This window comes from Anabrus simplex, chromosome 13 (genome assembly GCF_040414725.1).
Source record: "Anabrus simplex isolate iqAnaSimp1 chromosome 13, ASM4041472v1, whole genome shotgun sequence".
Taxonomy (NCBI): Eukaryota; Metazoa; Arthropoda; class Insecta; order Orthoptera; family Tettigoniidae; genus Anabrus; species Anabrus simplex.
The window spans coordinates 67,528,326-67,545,012 of record NC_090277.1 but is presented as its reverse complement, the minus strand read 5'-3'; the positions used below and the strand labels follow the sequence as shown (position 1 = coordinate 67,545,012).

Sequence of the window (16,687 nt, the reverse complement as noted above, 5' to 3'; positions counted from 1 at the left end):
TCCATTTAGAGTGCATGTCCTAAATTTAGCTGGCCTTGCAAAAGATGGAGCACTACCTTTGCAGCATGGTCTTTCATTCCCACCAGAGTCATCTGTTATCCCGGTGTAGACTTAAAATTTATAACCGTTCCATCCGTCTCCATGAGCATATAGAGCTTGATGCCATATTTGTATTTTTTTATGTATTGACGAAAAATCAGCCTACCATGCCGCAACATCATGGATTCGTCAATACACAGCTCCCTACCAGGTTCATAAACCTCCTTCATTTTATCATTGAAGTACTCCATCATTGGTCGTATTTTATACAAACGATCTGCTGGTTTTGGATCTCCCTCAGCTGGGTTCCTTGCAAAACGGAGGCACTTCAGTAGAAGTATAAATCTATTTCTATTCATGTAATTCCTAAAACATGGAATGTTGAATAACCTGTGCGTTTTCCAGGAATCCCTAATACGAGACACTTGCGCAACACCCATGTGAAACATAAGTCCTAGAAACACACGGAACTCGTCCATGGTGACATCGTACCCTAAGGCTAGACTAGTTCTGAAAAGGTCCGTCTGGGCATTGACGAGAATCTCCCGTACTTACTTTAGGAGTATTGGAAGCATCTCATCTGGCCCTGGAGCCTTTATAGGATGAAACTTCTCGATTGCCCATTTTATATGGTTATGTTTTATTATTCTGTTCGCACAGTTCCAGTCTGCTCTTAGAGCTTCGGTCTCTGTTCCAACCACTTCTTCTGTCATCTCCTCAGCCTCAGGAAAGTGACACACCATTAGTATCTGCAGTGTGTCCCTCTCTGAGTAAATGACCAATCTGTTTTGTCCAGTGCCCCCACTTGATTTATATGGGTTGCTTTCAGAACCTTCTGGAGACTTGCTGTTTCAGTATGTGATTCCACTTTCTCACAGAACAGTCTCCAAGCTTTTCTTTTTTCTTTCCGTATATCTAGGTTATACTCAGTGAGTTTCCTATGATATATGTCCCACATACTATTTCTAGATGATATTCTATACAACATCCTAACCCCGTTAGTTGGAATTTTTTGTACAGCCTTCCGTAGAACTTCTCTGTATCTATCCCAGTTCTTTTTAGGTCTCTGTATGCCTCAATTCCATGTAGTCTTGCATCTATTGCAAATTGGATGTGCTGGTGGTCTGCCAGTAATGGTTCCTCCAGCACCTTCCAGTCTTTAATAAAGTTTGCAATATGCGTAGTGCTTAGTGTAATGTCCATTACCTCCCTAAGATTTTTATTTATAAATATAGGCTTGTTTCCCAAGTTCAGTATCGTCAACTCATCCAATAATAAACTCTCATAAAGACTCACCTGTTGCATTGCAGTTCGTGCTGCCCCATGCCGTGTGGTGTGAATTTGCATCTGCTCCAAGGACTAGGTGTTCGCCTTTCCTCTTTGCGTTGCAAATTAGGTTCTCAACTTCTTCTGATGGGGGCAGATTAGGTGAGTCATATGGGAGATATGCAGAGCCTATGGTTATTTCTCTGGGTCCCTCCCAATTCCCAAGTTTGTTCACGGACTTAACCATGGCTGAGATTAGTGTTCCTGCAACATAAGACATTTTAATTTCCTGTTCATAAGAAGACATGTTCTGGGTATTTCCGATGTTGTATCGTACATCAGCTTACCTCCAGATTCCGCCAGTCCTGCTACTCTGCCCTTGACTACCCATGACCCTTGAATAAGGGCCACGTCATCAGCCTCGGACTTGAACTTCCTGGCGAAATTGGCCACATCTGCTTTTTTATAATGGAGATTGTCCTGAAGGACCTTCAGCTCCATCTTTATCAACATTGGGTCTCGTTTTTCTCCTGATGACTTGAAACTTGATCTGCCCAAGTCCGAGCTTAACCTTATAGCTTTTTTAGCTCTTCAAAGTCTCTTTCACCAAGGGCTAAAATGACTGTCCTTCCTGTCTTATCGATTGAAGTGGCATTCAGTACTCTCCACTCTTGTGTTAGGAGTTTATTATCATGCTGATTGATTCTGACAACAGTCTGCTCTACTGGAGCTTCTATTGCCATTTCTTGTTTTGAGTTGGTGACAACCTGTCCAGTTGGGACTTCTGTCTCCATTTTTTTAATCTTGTGCTTGCTCCCGGATCTGCTCTACTGGAGCTTCCTTGTCTTCCCTTGATGTCGACATTTTTGAAATTGGTTCTTTATAGGCATCCATATTTCAATCGATCATAGGGTTTTTTCCCCTTTTAGGGTGCTGAGCATTTTCACCATCCATGGTGAGGCATGCAGCCAGACATTGTCCTACCGCAACTCATGCTCTCCGTAACGGAGACCACGTCCATCCAGCGGTCTGCCCCTGGCCCAAACCTGGCCAGGTTTGTTTCCCCTTCAGTAGGCCTACTCATGTGGTCTCCACTTGGCATCATCATGACTGAGTTCACAGCCATGACTTTCTCCCTAGGTTTGGATAGCCCTTTTCCCAACCCACGGCTCATCCAGGCTACGTAGAACAAAGTGATGTGTTGGTTCCAGCACCCCGTAGTGAGCCTTCATCTCAGTCACCAGCAGCCCCACTTCACCTCGCCCATGTGGAGGAACCATGCATGCCTTTCTAGCATGTGTGGGCAAGGCTTCCACTTGCAAGCCTTGACTTGGGCTGAAAACAAGTACTTTACTTTAATTAGGTGAAGATAATTTTCTGTGTTATTGAACTGAGGAGGTAGCAGGTAGGGACCCTCATTAGAGGCAGCCCTGCCGGGGGGTGGTGGTGCCCTGCCTATTTGAGTCCCAGAGCACACAGACCTTGGTGCGTGTCATCTGGTAAGTCTCCCAACTCAGAGTTACGAGCAAAGAACTCAACGGAATCTACAGCGGAAAAGATGGAGTTTGGATTCGTCACACTGACCATGCCCCACGTCGCAATCTGCAGGCATTTGGACTCGGCAGCGGTCGCTTGGTAGGCGGAAGGTCCTTTGGGGCTGTTGTCTGGTTTGGTTCAGGGGTGTTATGTATACTTATAATCTTATTATTTCATTTTTGTGTTGTTTAGCCAAATTGTTGATGGTTCATTCGTTCCCAGATTTTCCATTTTCCTGTGTTGTACGGTTTTTTCCATGGTCCCTCCAAAAACGGAGAATCGAGGTGCCATTATATCTCGTTCTTTTTGTGCTATGTTCCTTTCCTTTTTTGAGGATCTTACTAGTTCATTCCTCCAGGGTGTCTCTTTTTCCCTTACTCTCGTATTTGTCTTACTGCAAACCTCTATTGCTTCTTTTATCAAGGTGTTTTTTAAAAATCTTGTCCACTCAACTCGCCACTCTCCACTTCTTCTGTAGGCAGTTGTCCTCTTATACGGTCCTGATAGTCGGTCCTCCTTCCAATCTGTTGTAGTTCCCACATCTTAATCTTAGGTTTTTCCAGGTTGTTATTTTTGGGGCATTAATGTCTTTCAGATCTGCTACTAATAGTTGATAGTTGCTATTGAGGTTCTCACTTGGAATCACCTTGATGTATCGGGCGAGTTGGCTGTGCGGTTAGGGGCGCGCAGCTATGAGCTTGCATTCCGGAGATAGTGGGTTCGAGCCATACTGTCGGCAGCCCTGAAGACGGTTTTCCATGGTTTCCTATTTTCACACCCCGCAAATGCTGGGGTTGTACCATAAGGCCATGGCCGCTTCCTTCCCACTCTTAGGCCTTTCCTATACCATCTTAACCATAAGATGTATCTGTGTCTGTGCAATGTAAAACAAATTGTTTGAAAAATGTGAAGGAAAAAAAAAAAAACAAGCAAGAAAAATCAAAAATCACCTTGACGTCGCTCACAAGTCTACTTCTTTCTTTATTTGTAATGACATAGTCAATGACCGTCTTACTCTTTCCATCCCAGCTGTAACAGGGAATTTTGTGACTGACCCTTTTGTTGAACAAACTGTTTTTTTCTACCAAACAGTTTCTTATGCAGGAGTCTAGGAGATGTTCCCCTTCTGAATTCCTTTTCCGATGGTCATATGGTCCCATCACCTTCTCATAGCCATTCCTGCCTCTCCTGAGCTGTGCGTTGAGGTCCCTGATGATGATTGCCCTTTCTTCACTGATGGTCTCTTCTAGGTCTTTGAGAAACTTGTTTTTTTTTTCATCTTGACTGCAACCCGTGTCAACTTCTCTTTCCCAGGGTGAGCTGTGCCTTTATAATCCTCATTGATGTACTGGATCTCTGCAATGCCATCTAACTCTTTCTTCCCTTTACCTTTCCATTTAGTTTTACTCAGTCGTAGGATTGATATGTTCCTTCTCTCCATAATGTTAACTAACTCTTAACATTTTCCAGTCAAACCGAGTACATTTATTGTTCCTGTTCGAGTATGTTTTCTCTGGCGTTGTTGCACAATCGCAAGGCCTGGCCTATCATCAGCCATCATACCTGGCGTGCTCTTGTCTACTCAGAGTTCTTTGTTTCCATCCGAGGCTCGTATAAGTGTTGAAAGCAATTGCAGTTACTCTCCAACTGACTAGCTAGGCCTAATATTAGAGAGGATTAGCCGCTAGCAGTCCCGTGCCACATCCCTTGTGCTCCGCACGGCTTTACTTCTAAGTTGACATTTCGCAAAAGAAAACTGAGCAGCGCCTTGCCTCTGTTGCCCGCGCGCTACCGCAGCGAGAACAGCTGATGCAATACGACCGTGGTAAACAGCCCTCGCAAAATGTAATACCGTACTCAGAAAAGCTAATGAGTCTGGATTGAAAACAAATTTACAAAATAACACTTTCTAGAAACATCCGACATTAAAAAGAGAATATATTAATAAGAGAGAATGAGGAAATAACACATCACTCACTGCTAATGGCTAGCACAGGAAGAAGGTTATGGCCTACAAAGGGAACACTCCACTGATCTGAGTCACTTTCTTGCCACTTGTATTTTCCAAACATTCACTGAGACATGCTAAATATGCACAAAGTACACTAACCAACACACGGGCGTAAATAAAAACTACAGCTATATTCTTATACACTGAACTATTAAACCTCTATTGTACTAAATTATGCTATGCTAATTACACTATACTGTACTATACTAGAAAGATACTCACATGAAAAACACAAATTACTGAAAAAAAATGCATAAATTTGCAAACTGTACCGAATAACATACATGTTGAGCGAGTTACGTTAACCATGTGGTAAATGTAAATTTAGAATCAGCAGTTAGGCTTCGAGATATGTTGATATGAATGGCAGCTTGGGATTGGCTGGATGTCTGTTTCAGCGCATAACCACCAGGCAGAGCCAAAATCAGTCAAAACACCAATTTAGAAGTAAAGCCATGCAGGGTATAGGGATCCTAAATTATTTGTGCTGAAGGAGTATGTTTATAATATTGGGTCCATTATTGGACAGTGGTCTCCACGGTATGCACTAGCCATGCATCTTCGTAGGTGTGCTTTTCACCAACTCTCAAGCCCAAATTAGCACACTGGGATGAAATGCTGGCAACAGGAATGAGTTAGCCTGAAAATTTATACAGTCCATTAACAGACCCATTATATTAGTATTATAAATTTACTCATTCAGGACAAATAATTTAGGTTCCCTAAAGGAGTGTAATGTTATTTGCTTGACATCGAGGTGCTGGAATTTTGTCCTGCAGGAGTTCTTTCACATGCCAGTAAATCTACCCACATGAGGTTGACGTATTTGAGCACCTTCAAATACCACCGGACTGGGCCTGGATCGAACCTATTAAGTTGGGGTCAGAAGGCCAGCCCCTCAACCATCTGGGCTACTCAGCCCAGCCTAAGGGGATGTATATCCATATCACTCACAAGGTGTTGCACCAAGAGTATACGACGCGGACTTGTTCATTTGTTTGCAGATTGTTGTGGTTACTGGTTGAAACTTAATCGTGTACTACCTTGTCAAGAATGTAACTGGAATGAACAAGTGATGGCAAAGGGGTTGAATTTCCTTTGCCTTATTTGAATAAATATGAAAATAATTTTAAAAAAAGAATGTGGCTAAATAAACTTTCAAAATGATAGTTCCCAAGCAAAGTTTAGTCTCACTTAGGGATGATGGCCACTTATGGCCTCTTTGATTTAGAAAAAAAGTGATCAAAGCAGCCCCATGTGAAGAAAAAAGAAAGTCAGTGATTGGCTCGTATTCTGTGAATTAACTGTAATTCTACTGATTGCTTGTTGTTTTATTATTAAATGCATTTACCACCCTCTTGGATTCAGCGAGGGATCCCACCTGTTATGCTTCTAAGGCAGTGTCCTCGAGTGTCTGGGGTACAACTGAGAAGTACCTTGCCCAGGCGGCCGCACCTCTGAACATGGACCTTGTGGGGGCTGGGAGGATTGCAAGAGATTGGGTAAGGCAGTGGCCGTGGCCTTACGTTAGGTACCATCCCGGCATTTTCCCGGAGAAGTGGAAAACCCCTTTGAGGATGGCTGAAGTGGGAATCGAACCCCCTCTACTCGTTTGACCTTCCGAGGCTGAGTGGACAGCATTCCAGTCCTCGTAATACTCTGCTCTAGACTATCACGTTGACCTGCAAGTGTTTGAAGATGGCGTCAAACGTGTACTGATTCGTTGCAAGCGAATGGTTATTCTGGTGACTCATTGTCTCATGCTCATCGGGTACATAGGAACTCTTCTATAATCCATAATTTAGCCTTTCCTGGACAGTTTGTTTTAATGTACCAAAAAATTCAAAGTACTGAGTCTCTTTTAAAGAATTTTTTTTTTCTTAACACCACAGCGTGGAGTGACGTGTAGCACACGTTGTGCAGTAGCTGTCTGCTGCTGTGGAGTGATATCTGACACGCATCTGCATTGTCATTCCATCTTGTGATTTTCCTTTGAACTATGTCCGAGGTATTTTCACAGCCATCTAGATAGATATATGAAACAAGAGAATAAAGCTATCGATTCATTTGAACTATTTCCACCTTGTTATCGATGTGTAAAATTAGACTATTTGTTCATGTACTCTTCCCGCAAATGGTGTAGATAATTAAGGATAATTTTTCTAGCGTTGCTGTACTAGGCATATTAAATGAGTGTTTTAGTGTTTGAGAATAGTAGTTAACAATTCTAAAGACTAATGTTGATATTGCCGGATTGATACAAAACAGTGTGTTGTTTCGTGCTAGATGCGGTAGTTCTGCAGGAAATTTTTTACTGGGATAACATGGATAATTACTTTAAAAATACTCATTTCTTAAGTCTTTTCACCCCAAGATTTAGCTCTAGTCCCAAGGAATGTTATTTCCATTCCGATCTAGGGTAAAATCCATTCCAATCTAGGGTAAGGAAATTGATTCCATTCAATGAAAATTAGATGTCATCTTAGCCCTCTTCATGTTGATGGGGAAGGTACAGAAACTAAATTTTAGGTTTTATTTCTCGAAAAATTGTACCATTGTCACACCCCTTATTTGATTCATATCTGTAGACAAATTTGAATCCATATGCAAATTACCTCGCTACAAGACTAAACACACTATACAGTATATGGTGGACCAAAAAGCTATTTCCAATATAATCAGAATTGGTTTGAAATTAACAAAGAGATAGTATCATAAAACAGTTTGGTGCACAGGTATGCTAGCCTTTAAATATACGTCCAGTGAAGGCTGGATTTTGAAATGTTCGCGCTCAGAAGGGTTAAGAAATGACGATTGCTCACATTGATCTCACTTCTGCAGGCTTTAGCACTCACTGAGGGATCATCTTCATTGATGAGTTTTTATATGGGAAATGTATGATAAGAAAGTTCGATAAACATAGAAAAAGGAAAGAGAGAAAATGATAATGATGAATACAGGTGGTAAAAGACTACGAACACAGGACAAACAAGATAGGAAAGGAATCCTGTGGCTCATTATACATAAAGGAAAGGAACAAAACCAGTGCAGGGTAAGTTATACACGGTGAAACCTCATTAGTGCATTCATCATTAAGACGTTTTCTCACTTAGTGTATTGTAAATTTGAAGTCTCCATTCACGTCATGTTAAATCTGTATAAAGATTATTGCATCACAAATTTTCGCCCCTACCCTTTAGTACGATTACTTTTTTCCTATCTCTGAAAATGTTCTTGGTCATCCCTTGTCAAAGGAACGTGATTTTCAACACAGATAAGAGCCCTCGTCACAGGAGGCAGGTCAGGAAAAGTTGTGTGAAAATGAGAAAAGTCCTTGAATTCCTGAACTTTACACGCTAAATTGCACCATTGGAAAGCAAGCTATTAGCTGCAGCATGTTCAATTTGGTGCGCTGGTTTTCTGTGAAATTGCTGAATAACTGAGGAAGCCTGTTTGTGCTTTTATTTTGCATCCCATTAAAAAGTTAGAAATTACTGTGTTGAGTGATATAGTGAAGGGTAGTGAATATTTGTTGCCTACCTACAGATTAGGAAAATTATTGTGTGAAGTTGACTAGCGGATTTTTTGGTAGCTCAGTTATGGATACTGATAGTTGTGAAATTGCTTATTAATGAAGACTAAATTACAATCCAGGAAATAGGTGTCCACATCTTTCAGCGGTGGCTTGTATGTTGAAACTCACACCTTCGAGTTTTGATTTGAGTCGATCAAGGAGTTGTCGCATTCCGGCAGTTTTGATTCAAGAATGGTGGTCAGTCATTTTCTTGCAGGGTGGAAGAGTGTGACCAGAAAACCATGTTTCATAACCCAGTGAGCTAACATTTGTTTTAGAAAGAGTGTGATCTGCAATAATAAATTCATATTTCTTGTCTTGTCTGGCTCAATGATTAAATGGTTAGTGTGCTAGCCTTTGGTCACAGGGGTGCTGGGTTCGATTCCCAGCAAAGTCGGGAAATTTAACCATAATTCGTTAATTTCGCCGACACTAGGGCTGGGTGTATGTGTTGCCTTCATCTTTTTATCCTCATCACGACGCGCAGGTCGCCTACGGCAGTCAAATGAAAAGACCTGCATCTGGTGAGCCGAACTTGTCCTCGGACACCCCCGGCACTAAAAGCCGTACACCATTTCATTCATTTTTTCACTTGTCTTGTTTTACCCACCTTTGAAGGCGTTGTTGTTAGGGAAGTGTTTTCATCATTGTTCTTTTATCTTTTTCACGCCTGTACTCAATAGTACATTTTCTTGCTTAACGTTCTCTATTCTTGTACCCTGCAGAAACATCCTATTAACTGTATTGAAAGAAAAGGGGGTTCTTTAAAGACTGACAGTGTATGAAGATGTGTAGACTGTCCTTTTCCTTTCACATCTTCTTCCTATTTCTATCTTGTCTCACTCTAGCCTATCAGAGTGTTTATCCTCTTAAGAGGTCATTTTCTTGGTTCTATCTGTCTATGTATAACTTGATGATGTACTCCATTTTGGTGCAGATCAATTATTTCTTCACCTTCATTTTTACAATACAGATCGTAGCAATGGAAGGTGGCCAAGTGCAAACTCAAGGAACCCTGGTCCAGATAGAAGCTATCGATCGTGAACTATTGCAGACTTGGCAGAACAACATGACCCGTGGAGGAGAAGCAGGGAGCAAGAGAACGGTGGAGACTAGTGTGACTCGTGTAGTGATTTGGTGTGCAGATGAAACAGCGCAGTCTGACTCATGGGTCTTGGCAAGTGGTAAGTAACATACATTGCAGTTTAAAATAAAGAAATAAATATGCTATCTGGATTAAAACCACTTGTATATATTTAACAAAGCCGAGCTTTCCGCCAAATTACATTGGCCTTCATCAGGGCATGCCTCTGACAGTGAGCAAAGAGATTCTTTGAAGGAATGTGGAAGTCACGACCATACTATCCACAATGAGCCACGAAAACCTACGTTCTTTAATATATTGCAGTTTGCTTTTTCAGCTGCACAGTATCAATTGCAGAACTTTATGAACGACCCGTATTAAATTTTATCATCTTGACCAGTTTCCAATATTGACCGGGTCTATTAGGAACATAAGCCTCTCCACCACCTTCTTTTCTGTTTGTCCATGATCAGGACATAACTATAGAGTTTGTCCCGCAATGTTAGTAACACGAGGCACTACTGTGGCGCATGCGAAGTGACTGTCCTTTGTTTAATACTTAGGTTTCCACTAGTAGCACTGAAGGAAGTAGAATTTCACTGCTGCCAACTGTTCGTTTTATATGGCTGTCTTTGCATTTTTGTTTTTTTCCTTACCATGCGCACAGTATGCGCTGCGGTGATAGCAAAAAGCCTCTCAAAAGGAATGTGGCCCGAAAGGGGCCACTGTTCTCATGACAGATTGGCCAGCAAAGTATGTTACAGCTACTAAATGACCATTTTTTTTCTTGCCGTAAGCCCGGAGATTATGGGAGGAATTGAGAAAGTGTAAGGTTATCGTCAGATGCCATGACACTTTCAAACTTTGTGGGCCTCTTTATCCTATTTTCTTTTGCAGTGGTTAGTAACAAAATCTTTATCTCTTCATTGGTGGGAATGATGTCTTAATCTTCGATATCTCGGCCAATGCCCAGAAACAATGGATAATGGAGCCTGGACTGTTACTTCAGGTTACTTCTAGGGGCAGGCAGGTTGGTCTCTGGCAGGCATAATGAACACATCACTTAATATGTTAGTATAAGTTAGAAATACAGTGTGTGCCCCACTGGGATTATACCACATTCAGTTCTCTTTAAACTTTTTCTGTTGAAGTCCTTAACGCCTTGCAGCCATCTGTCTCTTGGCTTTACCTTGGGTCTCCGTCTTTTCATTGTGATATCAAACATCCCCCTCAGCCGTCTTTCCTCTTTAATTCTCCACTTGTGACCGTATCACTAATCTTGATCTTTCTATTCAGCTGTTTTGGGATCCTCGTCAAATGTTACCATTCCAGTCCTACACCTAAGGTTCTTCATCTTGCAGGCCTGTATCGTACTTTTATTTATTTCCTCCATTATCCAGTCTCTGTTGCATAAGTCAGCACGGAAACGTGTGTGTATCTATTACGTGTACTTCTTCGTCCTGTGTCCTTATATGGGGTCAGGAATGAGGAGAGATGAAATTATACAGCATGCTTTTACAGCAGTGATGTTTGCAGATGATCTGATTATATTGGGAGGTAGAGTTGAAGAAGTACAAAAATTCTGTGTGAATGGGTAGTAGTCTCCACTGTATGGAGTTCTAACGCAAAGCATTTTATCTTCCCCAATCCTTCCAGCAAAACAGTTAACCTGATGAGTGCTACGCCCGTCTCTGGACGGGCTGACGCGGCTGGTCCACCAATGCTACGCCCGTCTATAGACGGTGCACAAGAATTTTTTTTTAAAGTTTCCCGGTTCACTCTCGATTGCTGATTCGATCTCTGGCATGTTCTGCCATCTGTTGGGCATTATGTTGTAGAACTAATTGATCATGGCTTATAGCTTCGGAGAGTAACTTAGAGAGCTTTTTGTAAATGTCTGTGGAGTTCATCTGTGATGCAACAAGGTAGTTGCTCTCGCCGCAATGTTATTTCGGATCAAAGAATCTTTCACTTATTAACCACAGCAGAAAGTGATGGTGAAGATGATGATTTTCATGAATTGTAAAGCGATACAAGGAGTGCTGAAAATATCGCAAACCAGGTAAGATGATTGCTATATAAGAGCTCGCTCCACGTAGCAGTCTGTGAAAGCCAGTGTTGGTGCTGATTGTGACAAAGGGCTATACATTGTGCCATCTTTTGAAGTGTTTCACACAAAGAAAACCTTCTGAAGGTATCAAATGTTGAACAGACTACTCCTACTGTGAAACATCTACTACCTGAGAAATATTTACAATTTAGGGAAGACTAATACAGAAATATAATTATCATGAACATTTAGTAGTTGTCATGACCATGATTAACAAATTCAACGTAAAATGTAAACTTGTGATAAAATACAAACTTGCGTACTTGTAACGAGTTGCATGTATTATTTGCTTACAGATTTTAGGAAATCATTTTATTTTGGGTTCTTTACTTTGTATAACGGCGATGTACGTATGGACACAGTGTAATTTTGTTTTCTCTCAAATAATATTGAACATAAGTGTAGGATCCTCAATGCAAACCATGTGACCTTGGCGGGGTGGGGAGGCTTGCACGTCCCAATGAAGCAGATAGCTGAGCCGCAGGTGCAACCATATCGGATGGTTATCTGTTGAGAGACCAGACTAACAAATGGTTCATTGAAAGGGGGGTAGCAGCCTTTCATAAGTTACAAGGGCGGCAGTCTAGATGATTGACTGATAAGGCCTTGTAATAATACTCAACACGGCTCAGCTATGTTGATATGGCTGAAAGCAACTGGAAACTACAGCCGTAACTATCACGCAAGGACATGCAGCTCTCTCTGTATGAATGATTTACTGATGATGGTTTACTCCCAGGTAAAATATTCCGGAGGTGAAATAGTCCCCCGTTTTGATCTCCGGGTGGGGACTACACGAGAGGGGGCGATCATCACGTAGATAGTTACTAACATTTTGCGAGTCAGAGCATGGAATGATAGAAGTTTGAATAATTGTGGTAGGTTAGAGAATCTACAAGGGCAGATGGATAGACTGAATTTAGATGTAGTTGGAATAAGTGAAGTACGCTAGCAGGGAGCAGATTTTTGGTCAGGAGACTACAGAATTATCAACACAGAATCAAATAGGGGTAATGCGGGAGTTGGTTTAATAATAGGGCAGCAGGTAAGCTACTATGACCAGCATAGTGATACAATTATTGTTGTAAAGATACACCAAACCAATGCCCACTACAATAGTGCAGGTTTATGTCTATTAGTTCAGCGGATGAAGAAGAAATTGAAAGAATATATGAAGAGATAGAAGATTTAGTACAATATGTAAAAGGTGACGAGAATCAAATTGTGATTGGAAACTGGAATGCAGTGGTAGGCCAAGGAAAAGATAGGAGAATTCGGATTAGGGCAAAGGAACGAAAGTGGAAGTCTACTGGTTGAATTCTGCACCAATCGCAAATTAGTTGCGATAATGCTTGGTTCAAACACCACAAACGACGGCTGTACAGATGGATGAGACCTGGAGACACTGGAAGGTATCAAATAGACTTCATTATGATTAGGCAGAGATTCAGAAACCACTTGTTGGATTGCAAAACTTTCCCAGGAGCAGACGTGGACTCTGATCACAACTTCTTGGTCGTGGAATGCCATCTAAAGTTGAAGAAATTGAAGAAGGGAAGGAACCCAGTGAAATGGGATGTAGACAAGTTGAAAAAAAAAGTGTGAAGGATTGTTTCAAGGAACATGTTGCACATGCACTAAATGGAAAGGCTAAAGGAAACACAGTAGAAGAGTGGACAGTCGTGAAGAATGAGGTCGGTAGGGCTGCTGAAGAGATGTTAGGAAGACAGGAAATATCAACAAAGAATCAATTGATAACCTGATTGAAGGATGAAAATACAAGAATTAAAAAATGAAGGGGGCATAAAAGAATACAGGTGATTAAAAAATGAAGTGGATAGGATGTGCAGGGCAGCTAAGGAAGAATGGCTGAAGAAGTGCAAGGATGTTGAAAGTAGCATGGTCCTAGGAAAGGTAGATGCTGCATACAGAAAAATCAAGCAAGCCTTTGGAGAAAGGAAAACTAGGTGTAAGAATATTAAGAGCTCGGATGGAAAACCACTTCTAGGGAAAGAAGACAAGGAAGAAATATGGCGGGAACATATCCAACAGTTGTATCAAGGTAGATGATATGGTTCTCGAACAAGAAGAGACTGTTGAGGCTGTGAAATGGGTGACCCAATTTTGAGGTCAGAATTCAACAGAGCTTTGAGAGACCTAAATTGGAGCAAAGCACCAAGCATTGATTACATTCCTTCTGAATTACTGACTGCTTAAGGAGAAACCAGCATGTTGAGGTTATTCCATTTAGTGTGCAAGATGTATGCGACAGGAGAAGTGCCCGTCCGATTTTCGGCAGAATGTTGTTATACCTATTCCCAAGAATGCCGGTGCTGGCAAGTGCGAAGACTATCGCACTATTAGTTTAGTATCACACGCCTGCAAATTTCTAACACGTTTTATTTACAGAAGAATGGAAAGAGAAGTTGGAACTGAGTTGGGGAAAGATCAGTTTAGCTTTACAAGAAATGTAGGAAGACATGAAGGAATCCTGACTTTACGTCTGATCTTAAGAGGATCGAATTAAGAAGGGCAAGGCCACATACATGGCATTTGTAGACCTAGAAAGAGCATTTTATAATGTTGATTGGACCAAGCTATTTGAGATTCTGAAGGTGATTGGGATCAGGTGCTGAGAAAGAAGAATTATCTGCAATCTGTATAAAAGTCAGTCTGCAGTGATAAGAATGGAGGGCTATGTGAAAGCAGCAAACCAGAAAGGGGTGAGGCAAGACTGCAGTTTGTCCCCCCTCCTTTTCTGTGTTTATATAGAACATTCAGTAAAGGAAATCAAAGAAGAATTTGCAAAGGGAATCAACATCCAAGGAGAGCAAATCAAAACAGTGAGATTTGCAAATGATACTGTTGTTTTATCTGAGACAGCCAAAGATCTGGAAAAGTTGCTGAATGGTATGGATGGAGTCTTGGATGAGGCGTACAAGATAAAAATAAATAAGTCCAAAACAAAAGTAATGTAGTGCAGTCGTACGAATTCAGGTGATGCAGGAAATATTTAATTAAGAAATGAAGTCTTAAAGGAAGTAGATGATTGGGTAGTAAAATAACTAATGATGGCAGAAGTAAGGTGGACATAAATTGCAGACTGGCAGAAGCAAGGATGAGCTTTCTTAAGAAAAGAAGTTTGCTCACTTCGAACATTGATATAGAAATTAGAACAATGTTCGTGAAGACTTTCGTGTGGAGCGTGGCATTGTATGGAAGTGAAACATGGGCGATCTCTCTCTCGGAAAGAAAGAGAATAGAGGCTTTTGAGAAGTAGTGTCACAGAAGAATGCTGAAGGTGAGATGGATAGATCGAATCATGAATGAAGAGATACTGAATCAGATTTTTGAGAGGAAATTTTTGTGGCTAAATTTGACGAGAAGAGATAGAATGATAGGACACATCGTAAGACACCCAGGACTTGTGCAGTTGGTTTTTGAGGGAAGTGTAGAAGGTAAGAACGGTAGGGGTAGACCAAGGTATGAATATGACAAGCAGATTAGAGTGGTTGTAGGATGCAGCAGTTATGTAGAAATGAAATGGTTAGCACGGGATAGGGTGGCATGGAAGGCTACATCAAACCAGTCTGTGGACTGATGACTCAAACAAGTGTAGGATTTTTAATTTGCTTTTAGATTTATAAAGAACAAACGTTTTTAAACATTTTAAGCGAATCTCCCCACTGATAAGTTACAAATTGAGGCTTCAACTAAGTTTTTTACATAGGAATGAAAAAACCCAGCACTGAGGTACGAAACAGTCAACTGGTAATGCAGCAATTGTACTCTGTCCATCTCTATACTAAAATAGAGTACTTCCATGCCCAAGACCACTCTATTACCTGAACCATGCTGTCTCCTCTCCTTGATATTAAATTTACTTGTTTACAGTATATGCTCGTATATACCTATGTGTTGTAGGGGCCACCTGAATTCATTCCATTCAGGAAGCGGCAAAGAATATTCTCCGGTTCTCGACACCTCTCACACGACCTACCTCTAACCATCGATGAGTGCGAGGACGAGTTTTGGGCTGTGCAGAGAGACACGGTCGAGCCTCAGCGACTACAGATCTACCGAGCCACAAAGGGATACTGAGGATATCGTCTCTTCAGGCCAGTTCGACGACGAGAGTACTCCTCACCCCGTCATGAGGCAATTCTCTACGCCTAGTGTGCCACATGAACAGCTGCTACCTAACTCTCTCAGCAGGTAAATTTAGCTCTGAATTTAGGGGGAAGGAAAGATTTTATAAGTCAGAGAATGTATTTTTCTGATTACCATATTTGCTTGCGTATATAATTCACTTTTTTTGACAGAAAATAAGTGCAAAATTTTTTGTTGCATGATATATGTGGGATTTGTGTGCGAAAGATCGTGTTCCCGGAAAAAAAAAAAGGTAAAATTTGTGGTTATTGGTAGCATGAGAGTGCAACGCTGTCTTTCACACCCAGTTGTACATACAAGCACGCTAGGGTTCTCCCTTATTGGTGATGGTGGTGTTGCATGGCATGTCGAAATTTATCGGGGTTTGATCTGCAATGCCAATCTGAGATAACAGGTGATTGTTTTTCTTCGGCATTGCTATCACATGGCGATGATAATCTATGATTTTGTCGCTGAATCGCTTGGCATTCTTTGGCAGAGAGATGTTCATGTTCGCAGACACAATCCCTTTCGTGTCATGAATCTATGGATACAATCCGGCTCACTTTCAGATTCCAACAGCTGATTCCTCCTTTAATCGCTAGTCTGCGTGCTTTGAAATGTAGCATCTTGTGCAAGATACTAAAGCAATCATTTCGAAACTCCGTAGTGTAATGAAGCAACTCGTCTTTCAGCTCAGGAACCAGTTTTTGGCCCTCTGAATGCCTTACGTGTTTGGTTGGTGGTTTCTAGCGCAGCTTTGTGTTTATGCCAGTAGTGTACATTGAACTCGGTCACATTAAATTCTGGACTGGAAGCTCTGTTACCATGTTCTTCAGCATATTTTATCACTTTGAGTTTAAACCGAGCCGTATAACCCATGTATCTCCATCTCGACCTACACAAGAAAACTTAGCT

At 41.3% G+C, this 16,687-nt stretch overlaps 1 long non-coding RNA gene across 1 annotated transcript in view; it reads left to right on the top strand.

Moving 5' to 3' along the window:
- LOC136884844 (uncharacterized) overlaps nt 1-15,741 on the top strand; it is a 46,873-nt gene extending 31,132 nt beyond the window's left edge. Inside the window, exons 3-4 of the long non-coding RNA XR_011018922.1 lie at nt 9,400-9,610; nt 15,545-15,741. This is a non-coding gene — a long non-coding RNA (uncharacterized lncRNA). The remainder of the gene's footprint in view (nt 1-9,399; nt 9,611-15,544) is intronic.
- Nucleotides 15,742-16,687: the final 946 nt, after the last annotated feature.